General features: G+C 40.7%; 1 long non-coding RNA gene across 1 annotated transcript; it reads left to right on the plus strand.

The window, feature by feature from the left end:
• The first annotated feature begins 203 nt into the window (after positions 1-203).
• On the plus strand, positions 204-19,464 carry LOC142861633 (uncharacterized). The gene is made up of 2 exons (XR_012912855.1): positions 204-635; positions 19,270-19,464. It is a non-coding gene; the product is annotated as an uncharacterized LOC142861633 (long non-coding RNA).
• Positions 19,465-20,613: the final 1,149 nt, after the last annotated feature.

Raw genomic sequence — 20,613 nt, forward strand, 5'->3', positions numbered from 1 at the left:
CCTTGTCCCCTACTTTTCAATCTTGTTTTTTTTTCCCCACTTGCCCTTGAAAATTCCATTCATTTAGTGTTTGCAGGAACATTGGAAAGGTAGATAATTCCTCTGCAGAAGTAAATGATTGAAAGAGGAGTGAAAATTTCTTTTCTCGTGCTCATGTTATCTTTGTGGATTCTGATAAGATACTTCTGGAAATAAAGAATTTGAGAGATTCCATGCCTTAGCCAACCTCCTTCTCGTGCCTGGAGTGCTATGGAGGCCTTGAGCAATTCACTGGGTTCTCCAAGATGTGATTTGCTGGAGGCAGAGCTGAGACCAAGTCTATGTTTCCAGATTCCAAGTCCAGGACTCTACCTACTAATCCATGCTCACAAAATCTGAGACAGTGCTTAGAACTTCAGGTTTCTCCAGGGCTTACCTCCATGGAACGCTTGCTGCCATTATGACATCAGCACCCCAGTGGCAAAGTTACCAGTGTGCCAAAGTTCCTGCTTTGTCTTCCTGGTAATTGGGTTCTTGATACCTGCTCCCAAATGTCCGTGAGTCCAAAGGCCCAGGTTTGGGCTAAAGATGGTGGCTTGGTCCAGAGTGGTTTTTTTAAAACACTTTTCTTGGAGGAGGAGAGGAGCTCAAAATAAGTAAGTAAGTAAGTAAATAATCACCTTTATTGAGGTATAACTGACATACAAAGAACTGCACATATTTAATGTGGACAGTTGGATGGGCTTGGACATGTGCATATGCCCATGATACCATCACCACAATCGAGGTAGCTAGCATATTCACTATCTCCAGAAATTTCCTATGTCCCTGTGCTTTTTTGTTTCATTGTGGTAAGAGCATTTAACATGAAATCTACCCTCTTAACAAATTTTCAAGTGCCCGATACTGTGTTGTTAACTACAGGTGTGCTGCTGTACGGCAGGTCTCTAGTATTTATCCATCTCGTATAACTGAAACTTTATACCCGTTGAACAAGTCCCCATTTTCCCTTCTCCCCACCCTCTGGCAGCCACTATTCTATTTTGTGCTGGTCCAGTGTGTTTAAAAGAAAATTGAATTAGTTACCAACATTTCAAACACTAGGATTCCTTTAAAATCTAGACTTATAGCTTTTCTAGAAAATTGTAAGTTCTATCAATTCAGGCTTGCATTGCCTCAAGAAAACCAGTCTAATCCTGGGGGCTGAGTGGCAGCTTCCTGCATCCATGGGGTATGGCCTCTCCAACCTCTGCCACAGAACCTGGCCAGCTTCCACCTCCGCGGAGAGTTGCAGCCCCCGCCTTAGGGCTGGGAGTGACACGGCCGGTCTCCTTCCACCATGCGCCGACTGGCTCTCCTTACTGATAACTGTCATAGGACGCGTTCACACCGTGAACAACCACGTGACAGCAGCAAAGAAAATGCCACATACACTTGGCCTTTGTTCCAAAAAAGATCTGGTATGACACAAAAAGTGTTAATGATAAGGCTAATAAACTGGTGAGAGGAAATTAGAACCATGAAATGAATATGTCAACTCTGAGGGCTTGTATAATCGCTGTGGTTGAGTGGCAAATTTTGTTCTGAGCCTCTTGGCGACCGGGAGAGAAAAGGGAAATTCAGTAATCCCCACATGTCATTACTCTAAATGAGCAAGCTTTGGAATTGGAAAAAAGAATCAAAGCTTTTCCTGAACTAAATTCCTGAATGAAATTTCTCATCTTGGACCTTAAGTTTGAAATATTGAATGACGGACGATATTCTGGACAAGATGTTCACAATAAATTCAGGACGGTTTTTATATGGCTATTCCTGGTAATAATCTTTAGTAAAAGCTGAAGCGGTAATGGCAAAGCGCTTTTTAATGAGATGATTCCAGATTCGAGGTGTATTGTGTTTTCTGTAAATAGACTTCCAGTGATGGTGCATATAGCATCTGTTCTCTTCCTTTAGTAGACTTCCTTTGACTTTTTCACTCAAATTTATTCCTATTTTCCATATTGAACAAGCCCGGCTTTAACTTGACTCTATCGTTGTAGACATATAGGCCTAGACTTTAATGAATTAACCCATCCCCTGTGCTGCCAGAGCCCTATTTGGACGACTTAGCGAGCCTCACAACACTTCAGACTGTGCAACTTGAAGGACCAGGGACCTTGAAATCTAACATTAATGACTTATACCAACTGCTTGTTCTTGGTCTGTGGTATCAAAGACATTTCTGTTAAAGGTCTTTCTTTATATTTAGGTTACTAAATGGATGTCATGGACAATGACCTTAGAAAACCCTTAAATAATTGTGATAGTAGATTTTTAAGGTGATTTAAAAATGTTCTTACTGCAAGTCCAGAAAGGATGGCAAAGCACAATTCTATGAAGGCAATTCTGCAGGGCCAAGAAAATGCAAAGCAAGTGTGTGGCTCTCTGATGATCTAGTGAACAAAATCTAAACTACCAGAGAATTGATTTATGCCCTTCAAACTATCCACTATGAGTGCCATTTTTCTCTACTGTTTGGATAATAGTTGAACAGCAGCCAAGTTAAAGTTATGTTCTTTGCCAGAAAGCTTGAGTATGGCATTCTGTTATGCTGAGTAAGAAAGAAGCATGTACTTAAAAAAGAATCATCCAAGCAACCAACTGTTTTCACCTCTAATATTTAACATGAAGGATAAATAAGAAGCATTTTTAATGAGAGGGAAGATTCCAGATAACCGTATTGGCTGTGAATAATGATAATCTAACTAGAGCCTTAAGAATCGATGGAAACCCTGTTAGAATAAACAAGAAAACTCAACAAAGTGGCAGTATTCAGAGATAGCTCCAGTGTGATTCAGTGACAATAGCTGGGAATCATTACAGGAAAAGGTCTCAAGGTCTCATTCACAACGTGACAAAACAAAGTGTCTTCAATAGCCCTAATGAGAAGAGTAAGGAAGTTTAAGACTAAATCTAAATGTTTTGAGAGGTATATAGCAACTAGGTCTGAATAAAGTGAGATGATCCATTTTTTCATTGGAGAGAAAGATTGAAGATGTTGAGTCTTTTTTCTTAACTAGTATACTTAACGTAATTCCAACCAATATCATGGGCTCTTTGGGAGAACTTGACAACATACTCAAAAATTCACTGGGCATAATAGACAAGAATAGGTAGGAAGAATCTTAAGTGAGAAGTAATGAAGAGAAATGCACTCTATCAGATAGTTGATATATAATTGAAACAGTAATTATAAGGCAGTGGTATTAATGAAGGAGAAAGAGAGCATGATAGTAACCAAGAATCAGACCTTGGTCTATAAGTGGTAATATATTAAAAAGGAAACATTTCAATTTGATGGAAGGTGAGTAGATTGTTTTCAAAAAACTGTATGGTAAAATTTTGATATTTGAGGGGGAAAATCAGTTTGCATCCCATTTTCATGCCAAACATCAAAAGCAATATAAGTTGGATTAAAGAATAAAAAACAAAATATGGAATCATAAAACAAGAAGAAAATTTAGTTAAACATTTATTTAGTGTATGGATAGAAAAGGATTTTTTTAGACACAAATACAGTTAAAGAAATAGATTTTTTTTTTTTTTTTGAGACAGAGTCTTGCTTTGTTGTCCAGGCTAGAGTGAGTGCCATGGTGTCAGCCTAGCTCACAGCAACCTCAAACTCCTGGGCTCAAGCAATCCTCCTGCCTCAGCCTCCCGAGTAGCTGGGACTACAGGCATGCGCCACCATGCCCGGCTAATTTTTTCTATATATATAAGTTGGCCAATTAATTTCTTTCCATTTATAGTAGAGACAGGGTCTCGCTCTTGTGCAGGCTGGTTTCAAACTCCTGACCTCGAGCAATCCGCCCGCCTTGGCTTCCCAGAGTCCTAGGATTACAGGCGGGAGCCACCGCGCCTGGCCAAAGAAATAGATTTGGGAGCCACCATGGCATGCACCTGTAATCCCAGCTACTCAGGAAGCTGAGGCAGGAAGATGTTGAGTTTGAGCTCAGCCTGGGCAAAATAGCAAGACCTTGCCTCAAAAATAAAAAAAAGAAAGAGAGAAAAGAAAAAAAAGAGGAATGGATTTGAACACATAAAAAATTAAACTTTTCCATGACAAAATATAAACAAAATTAACAGGAAAGGAAAAAAACAGAAAGAACATTTGCCAAATGTACAACAGAGGATTTCATATATTTGCTATAAAAAGTACTGTCACAAATCAATAAGAAAAATAGCATATTTCCACAGAAAATAGACAAAAGACACAGTCATTTCATATTAGAATAAGAACAAATTAGTAATAAAAATGAAAATTTTTTACTAATAAATGGGGAAATATAAACGAAAGTCAACACAGTTTGATAGGCAAGGATGTAGCTCACGTACTGGTGACGAGAGGGCTGCTACTAACCTTTCTGGAACACAGTAGAATGTCACAGTAGTAGAAAGGTGCAGAACTTGGGGAACTTTAGCTCGCGTACCTGTCTGCTTAGGCTGCTGTAACAAAGCACCACAGGAAGGGTGGCTTAAACACCAGACATTTTTTTCTCACAGTTCCAGAGCCTAGAAGTCTGAGGTCGAGGTGTGGGCAGGTTTGGTTTCTTGTGCGGCCTCTCTCCTTGGCTTGCAGACAGCCACCTATTGGCTGCTTTGTCCTCACATGGTCACCATTTGTGTGTGTGCACCACTGATGTCTCTCCATGTGCCAAAACTTCCTCCTCTTAGGACACCAGTCAGATTGGATCTGGGCTGCCCTAACAGCTTCATCTTAGCTTACTCGCCTCTGGAAGGGCCTGTGCAGGTGCAGTCACATTCTGAGGTCCTGGGGGCTGGAGCTTCGACATACGAATTTGGGGGGAGACATTTCAGCCCATTACCACTTAAGAAGAGGTTCACAGACTGCAACTGACGACTCCTCTGGAGATGCAGCACATAGAAAATCTTTCCTGAGGAAGGCTTATCCTGATGTTGCGTGTTGGAGTTGGTGGAAGGGACATCCTAGGAAACTCTGTCTCAGGGCACTGTGGAGTCAGCCCCCAAGGTGTAAACGGGCTTCTCCAAAGGCCAAGGAGAGGACAGCACAGAGGGGCCTGTGGTCTTCCTTGGGCATAGGCCTCAGAGCATAGACTAGAAACCATAATTCCCAAGGTCCAGGCAGCAGCGTGGTGGTCATTGGGACATTTCACCAAGTGACTCTTCTCCCCTAAAAGAAGTCTCAGGGATTGCAGATCCATCACCAAGCTCTGGTAGCCCAGGGCACACAGAGTTTTGCTGATTTCACATTCATTTTCGTGCAAGCTAGGTGGGGATGCAGTGTCTGTGGAGTTCTGTTCTGCCCTCCCATGCAAGAAGGTAGGTGAACAAACTAAAGGTGGTTCAGGAATGGTATTATGTCAAGGTTCTCAACTTTGTGGTCATGAAAATCACACGGGGGGGGGGGTGTGGGTGTGCTTGCTAATAATTCAGATTTCAATAGTTGTGGGCTGGGGCTTAGGAATCTCTCCCATCGTGACAGTTAAGCCCTCCACAAGGCCCTCCCCTGTGCATGGGACAGGTCCTACCCACCTTCCCGCTCTCCGGACAACTGGTTCTGGGACAACATCACCTTTATCCAATCTCTACTGCCCTCTCCAGAAACTCACAACCCTGGCCCACAAGGGTTGTCTTCTGGAATTGGTCACCTTCTCAGCAGCATTTCTTCTTAACCTCAGTTCCTGGGTTTGGAACACCGCCACCGGGAGGGAGGGCTGCACGGTCTGCGGAGTCCATGCAGTCCATACAAGAGGCTGGGGCTTGGGTGCACCCCGTCTCCTCTGAGATCGCCCCACGGGTGTGAACTGTAGATAGGCCCTATGTTTTCTGACAACCCAGAGCATCACTGCTGGCGCAGAGACAGACACGTCTACAACAGAATCACTTCTCGGTGACTGAGTTGCCTAATTCCATAAGGAACTTCCTCTTGCAGGAACATCTTCCCAGCTGTCTCCATAATCTGCAAGGCTGCTTCATTTCCAAAAGAGTCAGGACTTCACTGTCTTGTGTGAAACATCCTCACGTTATCCCTTTTCTCCGAGTTTGTCTCAGCAGGCCTACCAGGAAGAAGAAAACAGGCTCATCGCTGAGTCGCATTTGCGGGGCTCCAGCCCACTGAATCCTGGCGAGGGGTGCCTGTGCAGTACGAGGTGTGGGGTCCCTGTACCTGGCTGTCCAGGGGCCGCCCAGAGTTCTGAACTTCATTTGCTATGTGGCGATCCTTCCTCCTCCCGTCACTGTTTAGAGGAGAGGAGGGAGCAGGGAGAGGAGTAGCTTGCTCCTCCAAATCCACTGAGTAAAGAAAACAAGAAAATAAAACGCGGGTCAAAATACTAAACCCAGAATGATCTCTATTTTAAATTGTTTATGTTTATGTTTAAATTGAACAAAAGGCATAACATGTCATTGGCTATCTCTATGTACAAATATTTTTTCTTTCATTGTAATTTTTTTTCCTGCTTTTATAACAAAAAGCTCCAATCCCTGGACTACCCTGTGTATTCACTTGTGTGCACCAGGAGCAGGGTGAGTACCATAACGCTCGAGTTGCTGAGCAAGAGTGCCATGGGAAGTGGGAGAAGGGAGGAGCCTGCAGACAAGCACCCATGATTGCAGGGGATACGGCATTTGAGCACTACGGCATTAAACTGAGACCACATTAAGACTACGATCAGAATTATCCTTATCCCACTTACAAATCTCCATGAAAAACCAAACCCAATAAGAAGAGGTTGTGCATTTATTAAATTCCTTTGAAACATACCTTATCATGTCACTTTGATCCAATTTGATTTCCTTGAGTCTGCTACTGTGCAGCCTTAGAACAAAATAATTCCCTGTGCCTTATTCAAATAACAAATTATCTTATGATAATAAGTAGCTTTCACTAAAGTTGGCACATGGGATATGAATCCAATGAGAATATGAAACATGGTAAGCAAATACTCAGAAACATGCAAAAGATGTGAACAGGGTGAGACAGTTTTGGGGGCTGTTCTTCTAAGCACTGCTTTTGAAACTTGTTTTCTGTAAATATAAATAATCCAATTAAATAGTGGGGTTCTACATAGAGTACGCCTTCAGTATTCAATATTTCTGTCTTTTTGAGGAAGAAATAGTTATTTCAAGTAAAAATTATATGCAGCATATACTTGAAAGTTATGGTGTATAGTTACTTAGGATTCTATTGTGATTTTTAAGTTTCCCAGAACTTGTAAGGGAACTTTGAAATGCTACATTCTATGGAGATAAAATTAACTAAAAAACAAAGTAAACCAAAAGATACAAGGAGAAATTAGGCTACAAATTCTGAAATAATAATGGCGCTTTAACCAGAGGATTCTTTAACAACCACAATGAAAAGAGCTGCCCAGGGCAACAATGGCAGATATTTGCGTCTAGATAGCTCGGAGTCAAATAAAACCCAGGGTGGTAGCTTAAAGATTTAGGAAAATCAGAATTTTCAAATTCCAGAATGGAAAAAAGCTGATGTATTTGTAAATGAAGAAGTTGATAACAGAAAATGGTAAATAAGAAGTAAAGGTTGGTAATGTCAGGCAGTGATGGAAATGAAGAAAAGTGAACTGTGAAGGCTAGAAGAAAATGCGATTGCTCTGTTACGCACTGCTGAGAAGTGTATGTCACTGTTGGCAATTTTAAATAAGGGTGAGATTTGGCACAGGGAAGAGTAAGGTTGTTCCTTACTCTTTCTGCTGATCTCATTGCTGTTTTCACTAAACTCCTGGGGTTCTCTGGTCTCTGGAGAGGCCTTGCTGGTAGGTCTTGAGAAGGGGCGAAAAAAGTACTGCTTCCCTCTCCTGTGCCCCACGAAAGCCACAACGCTCTGGTGTTTGAAAGGCAAAGCCGGATGCAAGTCCAATGATTCATAGATCAATATCTCTCACTGACCTTAGGAAGCTTTAGAAGGAAGTCACCAGCTAGCTAATGATTCTTAGTTTAGAAAGGGCAGGTGAGGCTAGCTACCTCCCAGAGAAGGTTTTAAAAAGAAGACTGACTTTAAATTCTCTGCCAGTTAGCATGGCCAGACTGTAGTGTGTTGTCATACTGTCAGATGTAGCTAAATAACTGGAACTTGAGCAGCATCTTAGTATAACAATCCAACATTAATCGATTTTGACAATCTCCCTGTGTTCATTCCCCTAATTAATTTGATCTCTTCCTATGAGCTTGAAATTACTCATATGATAAAGATGCTTACTTTCAAATAATCCCTTTTTGTTTTGGCAACTGAGGGTTTTTTTAAAAAAAGTATTTTTAAATCCAAATTATAATCCTACTTCATTTTGGATTGCTATTTTCATATTATATACATATATATATAGATCAGACATAAAAATGCTAAAATAATGTTGATAGTTTTATAAATTGAATAGTCATTATTCATCATTCATCCTCTTCAGGCCCACCTATGGCACTTATTCTTTCCTTATGGACTTAAAAACCACCAAGATTTATTATGTGTGGTTCAGATGCTATACATGTTTAATTTTGATATTCAGGTCGAAGGCAGAAAGATCAGTGCATATCAGGAAATCGAATGCTGCATTAATGAGACCTTTTCACACAGCACAGACAAATTGTTTTGAGTGTAGTGAATATTCAGAGTTCAAGGCTGTCTTTTAGGAAACTGTTTGCAGGTGCATATGAAACTGAAAATCCTCTATTTTGAATTAAAATTAATAAATTAATTTCTAGTTCATAGGAGTCTTCTATACTTTATTGGTTTGCTTAAATATGAGATCTTGATAATCCTAATTTTATTCTGTTGGATGGAGATTAGATTGCTTTCCAGTAATTCACTGGAACCAAGTCTCCCCTCTGCAGGAGGATTAGGGGTTGAGTTCACCAGCAAAGGAATGGGAAGTTTCTTAAGTTCCGGGGGCTGAGAGCAGAGGTCTCTCACACCTCAGGCAGCAGAGAAGCCAACAAAGCTGAAAATGAAGTTGTGAGGTTGAGACCCAAGAAGCCAGGAGGGGATTGTGGAGGTTGCCAGAACTGTAGGGGTGATCAGTGGGTATAAAAGTCAGAATATGAATGCTGGGCATGGAGATGGGACGGGGAGGTATGAGATGACATGGGGAAGGTCAGGAAGTGGAGGAGGCAGTCACCCGGGACCACTCCTGAATGGGGCTGAGGAATGGTATGGAGTTGGGGCAGCCTGGCTTCAAGGGCCTTGGTAGGACAAGATGTGCCTCTCCCCAAAGCTCACACACTTGCTGTTTCTTTTCTAAGTAGATCATTGGGCTGTATCACAAATCTGAAGTAGTATTGCTCGTGGAATTTTTAGAAACTGGATAGCTGTAACGAGATCATGTTTAACAATGTCATTGTAAACTAGGTAATATGATGGGTGACCAAAATGTCTGTATGAAATACAGGATATTTAATCCCATAATAGGTTTTGCTGTCCCTTGATAAAAGACAAAACAAGTTTACTAATGAGTGGAAAAAAACTCATTTGGATCTAAGTCTACCTTTGGCATCCTTTGTACTTCAACTTTTGATAACTTTCTACCCTATTATTTAAAAAGAAAGAAACCTAGAGTTGTACAGTAATCACTGGTAAATTTATGCATAATTTAGGTAGAATATTATTTTTTTACCATGTCTCATTTTCATAGGAGAATTAGAAACAGGGAAATAATTTTCACTTTATATAAAAGAACCTGTTGATTGAATGTTTTTTACATTTTTTTTTTTTTTTTGAGACAGAGTCTCACTTTTTGTTGCCCAGGCTAGAGTGAGTGCCGTGGCATCAGCCTAGCTCACAGCAACCTCAAACTCCTGGGCTCAAGCGATCCTCCTGCCTCAGCCTCCCGAGTAGCTGGGACTACAGGCATGCACCACCATGCCCGGCTAATTTTTTGTATATATACTTTTAGTTGGTCAATTAATTTCTTTCTATTTTTTTAGTAGAGACGGGGTCTCGCTCAGGCTGGTTTCGAACTCCCGATCTTGAGCAATCCGCCCACCTCGGCCTCCCAGAGTGCTAGGATTACAGGCGTGAGCCACCGCGCCCGGCTGTTTTTTACATTTTTTAACTATTGGTAATTATATAGGCATTTCTTTATATTATTACATTTCTGTGCTTTGTGTTCTTTGTCAGAGATAATTTTAACAAATTCTTGCACTGATGTGAGATTATTATACCAACTGTAGTGGTCTGAACGGTGGCCCCAAAGGTATCAGGCCCTAATCCCAAAAACCCACAACAGTCACTTTATGTGGAAAAAAGGGTCTTTGCACATGTGATTACATAAAGATTATGAGCTGAGGAGATAGCCCTGGATTATTCTGGCAATCCCCAAATGCCATCACAAGTGTGATACAAGAGATGTAGGAAATTCAACACTCCTGCCGAGGCAGAGGCAGTGTAAGTGAGGACAGGGCAGAGGCTGGAGTGATGTGGCCACAACTCGAGGCATGCTGGCAGCCACCAGAAGCAAAGAATAGATTCTACCTCAGAGCTTCCCAAGGGAGCACAGCCCTGCCAATACTTTGATTTTGGAGTTCTGGCCTTCAGAGCTGTGAGACAATAAAGACCTTTTGTAGTGATAATTTGTTACAACAGCCGGTAAGGAAGTAATACACCAGTGTATAAAATATTTGTGCAAAAGGTGCTTAAATATAAAATAGCAATGGATAGGTATTAGGATATACTTAAGGATAATGTGTTCTTGTATATGGAATAAGCATTTCTAGTATGTTTCTTCTTTTTTTTAATGTCAAATCTTTTTTACTTTTTCATTTATTTTTAATTGACAAATAATTATGTACATTTATGGGGTACAATGTGATGTTTTGATGTATGTATACATTAAAAAAGATTCAATCAAGCTAATTAATATATACACCACCCCACCAACTTATCATTTTTGTGGTAAGAACATTAAAAACCTATTCTGTTAGCAATTTTGAAATATATAATACATTACTATTAAATGCTGTCACCATGCAGTGCAATAGATCACTAAAACTTACTCCCCTAATGTAACTGAAACTTTGGACCCTTTGATCAACATTTTCCCTTTCCCCCTCTCTCCCTCCCCTCCAACCTCTGGTAACCACCTTTCTACTCTGTTTCTATGAGATTGACTTTTTAAGATTCCAATATAGGTGAAACCATACAGTATTTGTGTTTCTGTGCCTGGCGTGTTTCACTTAACAGAATGACTCCCAGTCCTGTCCATGTTGCAAATGACAGAATTTCCTTCTTTTATAAGGCTGGATGGTATTCCGCTGTGTATCCATAGTACATTTTCTTTATTTTCTGTTGATGGATACATAGATTGCTTCTATATCTTGGCTATTGTGAATAATACTGAAATGAACATGGGAGTGCAGACATCTCTTCCACATATTGATTTCAATGCCTTTGGATAAAGTATTATGTTTTATTTAATGGTCTAAGACGTTTGTATCCCGCCCAATTATGAGAATATTATTCATACAAATATTTTAATTCTTTTCATTCATTACAGGATCACGTAGTATGGAAATGTTGATTATTTATCTTTTCATAATCTATTAACCATTGCATCAAAAACACGGTTGTTGTATATTACATTGTGTTTATCTCCCTTAGCTCTTACCCCAGTGTTCTAAACACAGAGCCTGGTCAATATTGTAGGACACATCTGAGAAATGGTTTATGAATACTGATTAACAAATTCACTGGAAGGGAAACAAAAGTTTCTGGAAAATAAGAAGTTGAAAGGTGATGTTTGAGCAGAGGGCATTCCTGAGGATCAAAGTGAGAGCTAACTTGGAATTTCACCCTGGGTGGGTGAGAAGGGTGTGCAGGCATGGAGCAGCAGTAGGCTGAGAGCAGTTGCCCAAGTAAGAAGTCATGTTTCCTTGCTCAGTTCAGACTTAAGCCAATTTTCACACTTGGAACTCATTGGCTGAAGAGATGTCCAAGTCCCCAGGAGGAAGGACGCAGCAACACTGTGGTAAATAAATGCTGTGGGGATTCCCCTAGGACTGCCCCAAAGGGACTTATGGCCACTTACCTGGGTCACTATATACTGGGGAAAAGGGAATACCCAGACTTTTCAAGGATGGTTGGACACAGGGACTTAGTTGACATGGATGCTTGGAGATCTGAAATGTCATTGTGTATGTGTCCCTTCCCCACCCTGTCTTAGGGTCCTGGCTAAAACCATATGTTTTATATGCTTACAATCAGCCACCTGTAGCCACACATTGACCTAGTGATCATTTTCTTGGGTCTTGGAAGCTGAAATACCGTGTTTCCCCGAAAATAAGACAGGATCTTATATTTATTTATTTTTCCTCAAGAAGACACCCTAAGGTTTATTTTCAGGGGATGTGTTATTTTCCCCTCAAAGCCTCAGCTTGCAGCACGCACCTGACAGGGGGAGCCGACCTTGTTGGTGGGGCTGCCCGCACCTTTCTGGTCACCTCTGGGACAGCAGCTGTCACGATGGGGCAGATGAGAAGGGCTGCTCATCTTCTTTACCGCTCCGAGACGAAATGCACGGGTTGTGCAGATACGCTGTGTAGCCACGTCCATCACTAGGTCTTATTTTCGGGGTAGGGCTTATGTTGCACAAATGCTTAGAAATCCTGCTAGGGCTTATTTTATGGGTAGGTCTTATTTTTGGGGAAACACAGTAACATCTTCATTGGGTCCTTGGCCCGTGGGGAGGGCTGGGTAGCAACCTCTAACACTGCACCCCTCCTGAAGCCAAAATATTAATAGTAAATCCAAGCAGTATTGCACCATAGAGATTAACGTCTGGTGGGCCCTCCTATCACACCTCCATGTGGTTACCCAGACATATGATGGTAGAATACTATAAGCTTAACCAAGCTGGAGCCCTGTTGTAGCTGCTAAACAGTGGAATATTTTTGCTACAGCAAATTATTAAGGCCTCAGTTACATGTAATGCGGCCGTTGATTTGGCAAATGTGTTCATTTCTATTCTGAAGAGAAGCAGTTTGTATTCATGTAGAATGGACAACAATGCTAATTTATTGTCTTGTCCAGGGCACTGTGAACTTTTCCAGCCTCTGTCTTAATCCAGACAGTCTGGACACCCTGTGGAACACCACAGTGACCCGTTACGTGGATGACATCACGCTGATTGGGCAGGGCAAGCCAAAGGTGCCAGTGCACTGCAGGTCTTGGTAGGATGGTGGAGATTCAGGGAGCTGCCTCTTTAGGAACGTTCTTAGGGGTTCAGTGATCGGAGTTATGCCAAGATACCTCCTGCAAATTAAAGAAGGAAACAGTGCTCAGTGGGTCACACGAGTCAGAAGGTGGTAAGCAAAGACAGATGAGAAAAACAACAGGAAAGGAGGTGAAGGGAGCAATGGGGTCTAAGGTCTAAAATTAGCCTGGTTCTAAGCAAGAACACAGTTGGCAAAGTGTCCCTTCCCATCCCGTCTCTCCCGTTCTCACTGATATCATTCTTTCCCTTCCGTTCCCACACAACACCTGTAGGTGACCAATCTGTTTCTAGTTTACCCTTGGGCACAAATGAGCAGATATAGGTATATTTTCTCATATAACCATATATATATTTTCTTATATTGTAGGAATGGAGGAGGGACACTTTCCAATCAATCAAAGTAGAAGGAATGATAGAAAATCACTGTTAGGTCGATATGTCAGTAGTAATTGTTACAAGTTAGAATCATTGATAGATGCTAAAATTAGTGAGTGAAAGTCTGATTAGAAACACGGTGGCAGCCTGGCCCCAAACGCATCACCTCAATCTAATCAGTAGGAAACCCCAGACAGACGCCCAAGGTGGAACATTGTACAAAATAACTGACTGACGCCCTTCAGAAGTGTCAGGGACACGAAAGACAAAAAAGACTAAGGTGCTCTCGCCGCTCGGAGGAGACTGGGCTGTGGCCGGCAGGACCCTGGACCGTATTCTTGACAAGTTAAAGGGCGTTAGAGGGAAAATGAGAAATTCTAATAAGGTCTGCAGATTAGCTCATAATATTGAATCAGTATTGTTCCTGTTTTTGATAATTACTCTGGTTATGTAAGATTAATTTTAGGGGAAGCTGGAGGAAAGGATTGGGGGAACTCTGAGTTCTTTTTGCAACTTTTCTGTAAGTCTAAAATTACAGTCAATCCTTGAACAAGGTGGAGGTTAGGGGCAGCGGCCTCCATGAAGGGGAAAATCCTCATGTAACTTTTCATTCCCCCCAACTTACCTACTAATAGCCTATTGCTGACTGAAAGCCTTACCCATATTTTGTATGTTACATGCATTATATACTGTATTCTTACAATAAAGTAAGCTAAAGAAGAGAAAATGTTAAGAGAATCATAATGAAGAGAAAATACATTCAATATTCATTAAGTGGAAGCGGATCAGCATAAAGGTCTTCATTCTCATCAGCTTCATGTTGACTAGAATGAGGAGGATGAGGAAGAGGAGGAGGGCTTGGCTTTGCTGTCTCAGGGGTGGCAGAGGCAGAAGAAAATCCTTATATAAGTGGACCCGTGCAGTTCAAACCTGTGTTGTTCAAGGGTTAACTGTATTTCAAAATAAAAATTAGCAAACAATACATATACATTGAATACCTTCTGTATCTCAGGCCCTGTTGTAGATGCTGGAGATGTAGCCATGAACAGCATGAGGTCCCTGCTCTCATGGGGTTCATATTAAGCTGCAGGTCTCATGTTAATCACTATTTGTAATAAAGACAAAAAGAATATTACTCTTTACAGACTGAATTATTCTGGCTCAAAGTTTCCATAATTTATGATGACACTCAGCTTCCGTCTCAGTGATTTTACAAAAGAGAATGTACAATCAGGGACCAGACATTGTTTACTACATTGCCAAACAGTTCTGGAATTTATATACTCATTTCCAAAATTGTATGGTTACTAAGTCTTCCTCGTGTACATAATCTGATTTCAGCTTAATGTATTTCTTCTGAAACTGAACCATGCTGATGAGATTGATGCACAATAAGCCACACATTATCTGGATTGCACTTTATATGTAACTATAGAAACTTAAAGAATGATTCGTACACATTTAGATCTATAACTCATATCAGAATTGTGATTACATTTCCTTTACTTTATAATACTTCAAAATCCATGATTCTATTAATCTTTGACCAGATTAAAAATAGGAATAATTATAGTCGCCATTGCCATGTGCTCAATTTGTCCACGTTTTTTTGTATAATTGCCTTCCCTTACTGGGGAGATTGGTCAAGGGGCAAGCTTCGTGGGTCCTGGTGCTCATTTGACTTTCTCTCTTCACCAGCATGCTCTGGCATTGGCAACTCAGTCATTTAAAGGGAGCTGAGAGAAGATAAACAGAATCTGAAAAAAATAGGCAATGTGTGAATTCTTCAAGCATTCAAGAATTTTTATCACATCTGAAAGGAAGTACAACCTTGTGAGCCACTGAGGCTGATATGTTAAATCTTTCAGAGTGTTTTTTTTTTTTTTCTTTTTCTTTTTTGACACAGTCTCACTTCTGTTGCCTGGGCTAGAGTGCCATGGTGCCAGCTTAGCTCACAGCAACCTCAAACTCCTGGGCTCAAGCAATCCTCCTGCCTCAGCCTTCCAAGTATCTGGGACTACAGGCATGTGCCACCATGCCTGGCTAATTTATATATATATATATATATATATATATATATATATATATATATATATATATTTTTTTTTTTTTTTTTTTTTAGTTGGCCAATTAATTTCTTTTTTTTTGAGACAGAGTCTCGCTTTGTTGCCCAGGCTAGAATGAGTGCCGTGGCGTCAGCCTAGCTCACAGCAACCTCAAACTCCTGGGCTCGATCGATCCTTCTGCCTCAGCCTCCCTGGTAGCTGGGACTACAGGCATGTGCCACCATGCCCGGCTAATGTTTTATATATATATCAGTTGGCCAATTGATTTCTTTCTATTTATAGTAGAGACGGGGTCTCGCTCTTGCTCAGGCTGGTTTTGAACTCCTGACCTTGAGCAATCCGCCCGCCTTGGCCTCCCAAGAGCTAGGATTACAGGCGTGAGCCCCAGCGCCCGGCCCAATTAATTTCTTTATAGTAGAGATGAGGTCTCACTCTTGCTCAGGCTGGTCTCGAACTCCTGACCTTGAGCAATCCACCCACCTCAACCTCCCAGAGTGCTAGGATTATAGGTGTGAGCCACCACGCCTGGCCCAGAGTTTTTTTAATTCCAAAGAAATGCCTTAATCTGAGGAAGCAGCTCAATGAATTCTTCCACAAATATCAGTGTCTTGGCCATATAATTGCATTAAAATAAAATTAAATCTACTTACTTGACTTCAACTTCTTTCAAACATATCAGAAACTGATACTAACTAAGGTACTGAGAACAGGAACAGTGTTGAACTTCCCCCACCACATCATGCGATCAAGTGGACTTACCTATTTCATGGCACACCCTCTCCAGACGAATGAATGGGTGGGTCAAGGCACACCTCCGGATGGGGCTCCGTGCTCCACCCGCCTCTCCTACACGTGTTTCAGGTGTGGTGACTGAACTCATTATTTCTAAATTCAGACTGAGATGTTTTAGGTTCCTGACTGGCCATGGCCGGGCCTCACTAGGTTGTGTGTCTTCCTAACTATTGGGTCACATCATCTCCACTTGGCCCCTCGGCCTAAACCGCTGGTTTAGGGCCTTGGGTATTTACTCGTCTGTACAATAAAAATAGGGATCCTCACATGGATTCACATTTTTTTAATGTAATGATTAAGAATTTACTTAATAGACTGATGAGATTATAGTCCAGACTTACGCAACAGTAGGAGCATCAAATTAAAGTAGAGAATTAAGTGATATTATGTCTAAAAAGAATGTCTTTGAAAATAACTATTTGTCACACTGTGCTATTGGGTCCCCAGTGGTAACCATCCACTTTTTGGAATGCCATTTTCTTTGGATAAATTTATGATCCTAGTTATTCCAAGCAACATAAACTTTTCACAGGGAAACAAAATAGACATTTATTATTTATGCCCATGAATGAACAATTACAAAGTATTAATAAATTTAGTAACAGTGTAAACAGTAACATTTATTGAGCATTTACCAGTGCCAGGTATTGTGCTCAGATATTTAGAAGTATTATCTCATTTAATTTTAACAATAATCTTGTGGGCAAGAGTTTTATTATCTCCACTAATAGAGTTGAACCAGATCTGCATGAGCCCTGGGCTCTTGGTCCCAAGGCTGTTGCTTAAAACCACCAAGACAAGTGAAAGTAGAAGAGCTACTGAGGATGAAAGGAGCCAGCAAGGGCTTCGTTACAGAATTAAATAATGAACTACTTGTGCTAAACAAAACCAAACATATGTTTTTATTTTTTTATTGTGGTTAATTAAATATCTATAACATAAAATTTATCATTTTAATCATTAAAATTTAAAAAATTTTTATTGTGGAAAAATACACGTAACACAAAATTTACCATCTTAATCATTTTAAAGTGTATGGTTCAGCAGTGTTAAGTACATTCACATTGTTGTAAACTAATCTTCAGAACTCTTATCTTCTTGCAAAACTAAAATTCTGTACCCATTAAGCGATTCCCCATTCCTCCCTCCCTCCACCCCCTGGCAACCAACATTCTACTTTCTGTCTCTATGATATTTGTTTTTGTTTTGAGACAGGGTCTCACTCTGTCACCCAGGCTGGAGTGCAGTACCCTGATCCTAGCTCACTGCAACCTCAAATTCCTGGGCTCAAGCGATCTGGCTACTTTAGCCTTCCAAGTAGCTGACTACGGGCCCATGCCATCATACCTGGCTAGTTTTAAAATTTTTTGCAGAGATAGGGTTTCGCTATTTTGCCCAGGCTGGTGTCTTTATGAATTTGACTACTCTAGGTACCTCGTATAAGTGGAATAATATTTGTTCTTTTATGACTGGCTTATTTCACTTAGCATAACATCCTCAAGCTTCATCTATGTTGTAGTATGTGTCATAATTTCTTCCTTTTTAAGACTGAATAATATTCCATTGCATATATATACTCCATTTTGTTTATACATTCATTCAATGCTGTGTTGTTTCCACATTTTGGATATTGTGAATAATGCTGCTATGAACATCAAGTGATTTTGTTCTTGCCAACAACAACAACATGAAAATCTCCAGGAAAAGAAATTAAATGCTCTAGTAGAAAAAATCTTAGAAAAGTAAGTGTTTGTCACAGGGGTACTTGGTAAAAATACCACAATCTTGAAATGGTCAGATATCTCTTCTTTTTCAACTCTTCCAGAGTTAATCACTCCTGCTTCTATTCTTTCATAGTTCTTTTCATTTCCTTCTCTGATGATACTTCACACATTAGATTATGGCTATTCAAGTCCATTTAGACCGTCAACTTTTTCAGGACTTAAATCAGGTGTTAGTCTTCATCGTGTCTCCCCCAGCCTGGACCATTGAGCTTGGCTCCAAGTGTCATCCAGACTTGGAATAAATAAGTACAAAAAGCCAATCCTCATTATTTTCAGAAAATTATGAAGTATCTTATTTATGAAGTATCTTAAAGAGACAACATTTGGTCATGGATTTAAATGTTTAACATTATATTTCAAAGGAGATATGAAAGAACATTAAATTATTTTTAGTCATCATTTGGTCTTGGATTTAAACAGCTAACATATTTCAAAGGAGAAATCAAATTTTATAAAATATCATATACCGATCATTTATTAAAAGCTTACCATTTGCCAAGTACTAGGCTAAGCACTTTATACACATTATCATTTAGTCCTCATAAGCAATAATAAATAGAGGTTGTATTGTTGCCATTTTATAGATGGAGCCATTGAGTAAATGCACAACCCCACAGGGCAAAGAGGAGGAAGCCTGGATTCCAGTCTGTCTGATGCACACACCTGCATTCTTGGCCCCACATCTACTATAGGTGCTGTTACGGCCGTAGGAAGAAACCTGTCTGTCCAGGGACCATGAGCGGCCGGGCAAGGTGTCAAATGAGGATTTCTTGTACATAGGCATCTTTTGATTTCTCCTTGCTTAGTTTCCTTTAAGAACAAAAGTATGTGTGGGAGAAAACACATTATTAGCTGCAGAGAATCCCTGGTTGCTTGCAGGGGCTCTAATCTTTGCAATCTATAGAAGAAAAATGAAATGAGCAAGAGAAGGTGGATTCAATGAACAGGGATAGAGTCAGTGGAATTGTGATAAACTCCTAAGGGGAGAACTGTTGGCCCAAACCATCCAAGGATGCTTATATTTGTGCTTCACAGCTGGAGTCGGAGTGAGACCAAGCGCTTGGCGAGGATGGGAGAGATGGACACCTCATACAATCCTGACGGAAGTGTGAACTGCTACAACCATTTGGATGAACAGTGCACAGTCTGAATTGAAATAGGAAGTATCCTTGATCCGGCAGTCCCACCACTGGAAATCTCTCTGCGGAAATAAAAGCGTCCGATGGTAAAGATATGTGTGTAAGGATATTTACTGCAGTGCTATTTGTTGTGATAAAAGCCTACATCAATCTACATGTTCATCGATAAGGAAACAAATGGTTCTGTGGTAAGATAATCTATTCTATGGGTTCAGCTACCCAAAGATCAAGTTAGATTATCTCAATCAACTTGGTCAGATGTCTATAACATACTGCTAGGTGAATGAAGCAATTGTATAGTAATCTGTTAGAATTCTTCTAAACAGCAGCAACTAGCTTTGCTTTTGTAGGTATGGATAAAGTTGGGGAATGATCTATAACCTGGCAGCTAACACTGGTTACCCTCAGTGGAGTGGAATTGGGAGATGTAGGAGGATTTTTTTATTCATATCCCTTTAAATTGTGTCACTTGTTATAGTAAGCACATATTGCTTTTACAGTATAAAAGATTAATAGAAGAAAACATATTCTTCAAATTCTTTTTCACAAAAAACGATTAGCTTTAATTTCTATAAATGGTCATGCAAAGAAAAGTTCCCAGGATAAGTTTTTTCCTAACTCTTCTTTTTAGCCTTGATTTAACATGGGATGCTTCAGTGTGCCCAGCTCATAGAAGTGTAATAAATATGTTGCAATAAGCACCGCCAACACATCCACGTTTACATAGGCATTGCAATGTGACAATGCCTGTGACAATGCCTGACCTGGACATGCTTCAGCTAGTTGTCATTCTCTAGTGTACCTATTGTTTTAGAAAGAGCTCTGTGTGTGCAGTGACTCTAGCTCCGTTGTATTCTATTTTCACCCTCAGAACCCCTGTCACTGTCAGGTGAGTGTTTCCTAGTCCTGGCCTTATGGGACAAGTCAGCAGATTTCTACGCTGTTGACCTCCTTCTTGATCCACTCTTGGATCCCTGACATCTCACTCTCTGTACTGTTCTGACATTATAAGCAGGAAGTGACATAATGAAGGTGCTCACAGAATTGTTGAGAGGACTGGAGGAGCAGGCTCTAGGCCAGGCTCTTCAGAATGGTCCCACAGGACAGGCTGAGCTGTGCCACTAGGCAGCCACCACTCTGAGGATGCACTGGAACTGGCGACTTTAAGACACACCCCTTACTTTTGATCCAGGGATCAGGAAGCTGGTCGCTGCTCCTCATGTCACTGCTTCTGCTGACC

Source organism: Microcebus murinus, chromosome 17 (assembly GCF_040939455.1).
Source record: "Microcebus murinus isolate Inina chromosome 17, M.murinus_Inina_mat1.0, whole genome shotgun sequence".
Classification (NCBI taxonomy): Eukaryota; Metazoa; Chordata; class Mammalia; order Primates; family Cheirogaleidae; genus Microcebus; species Microcebus murinus.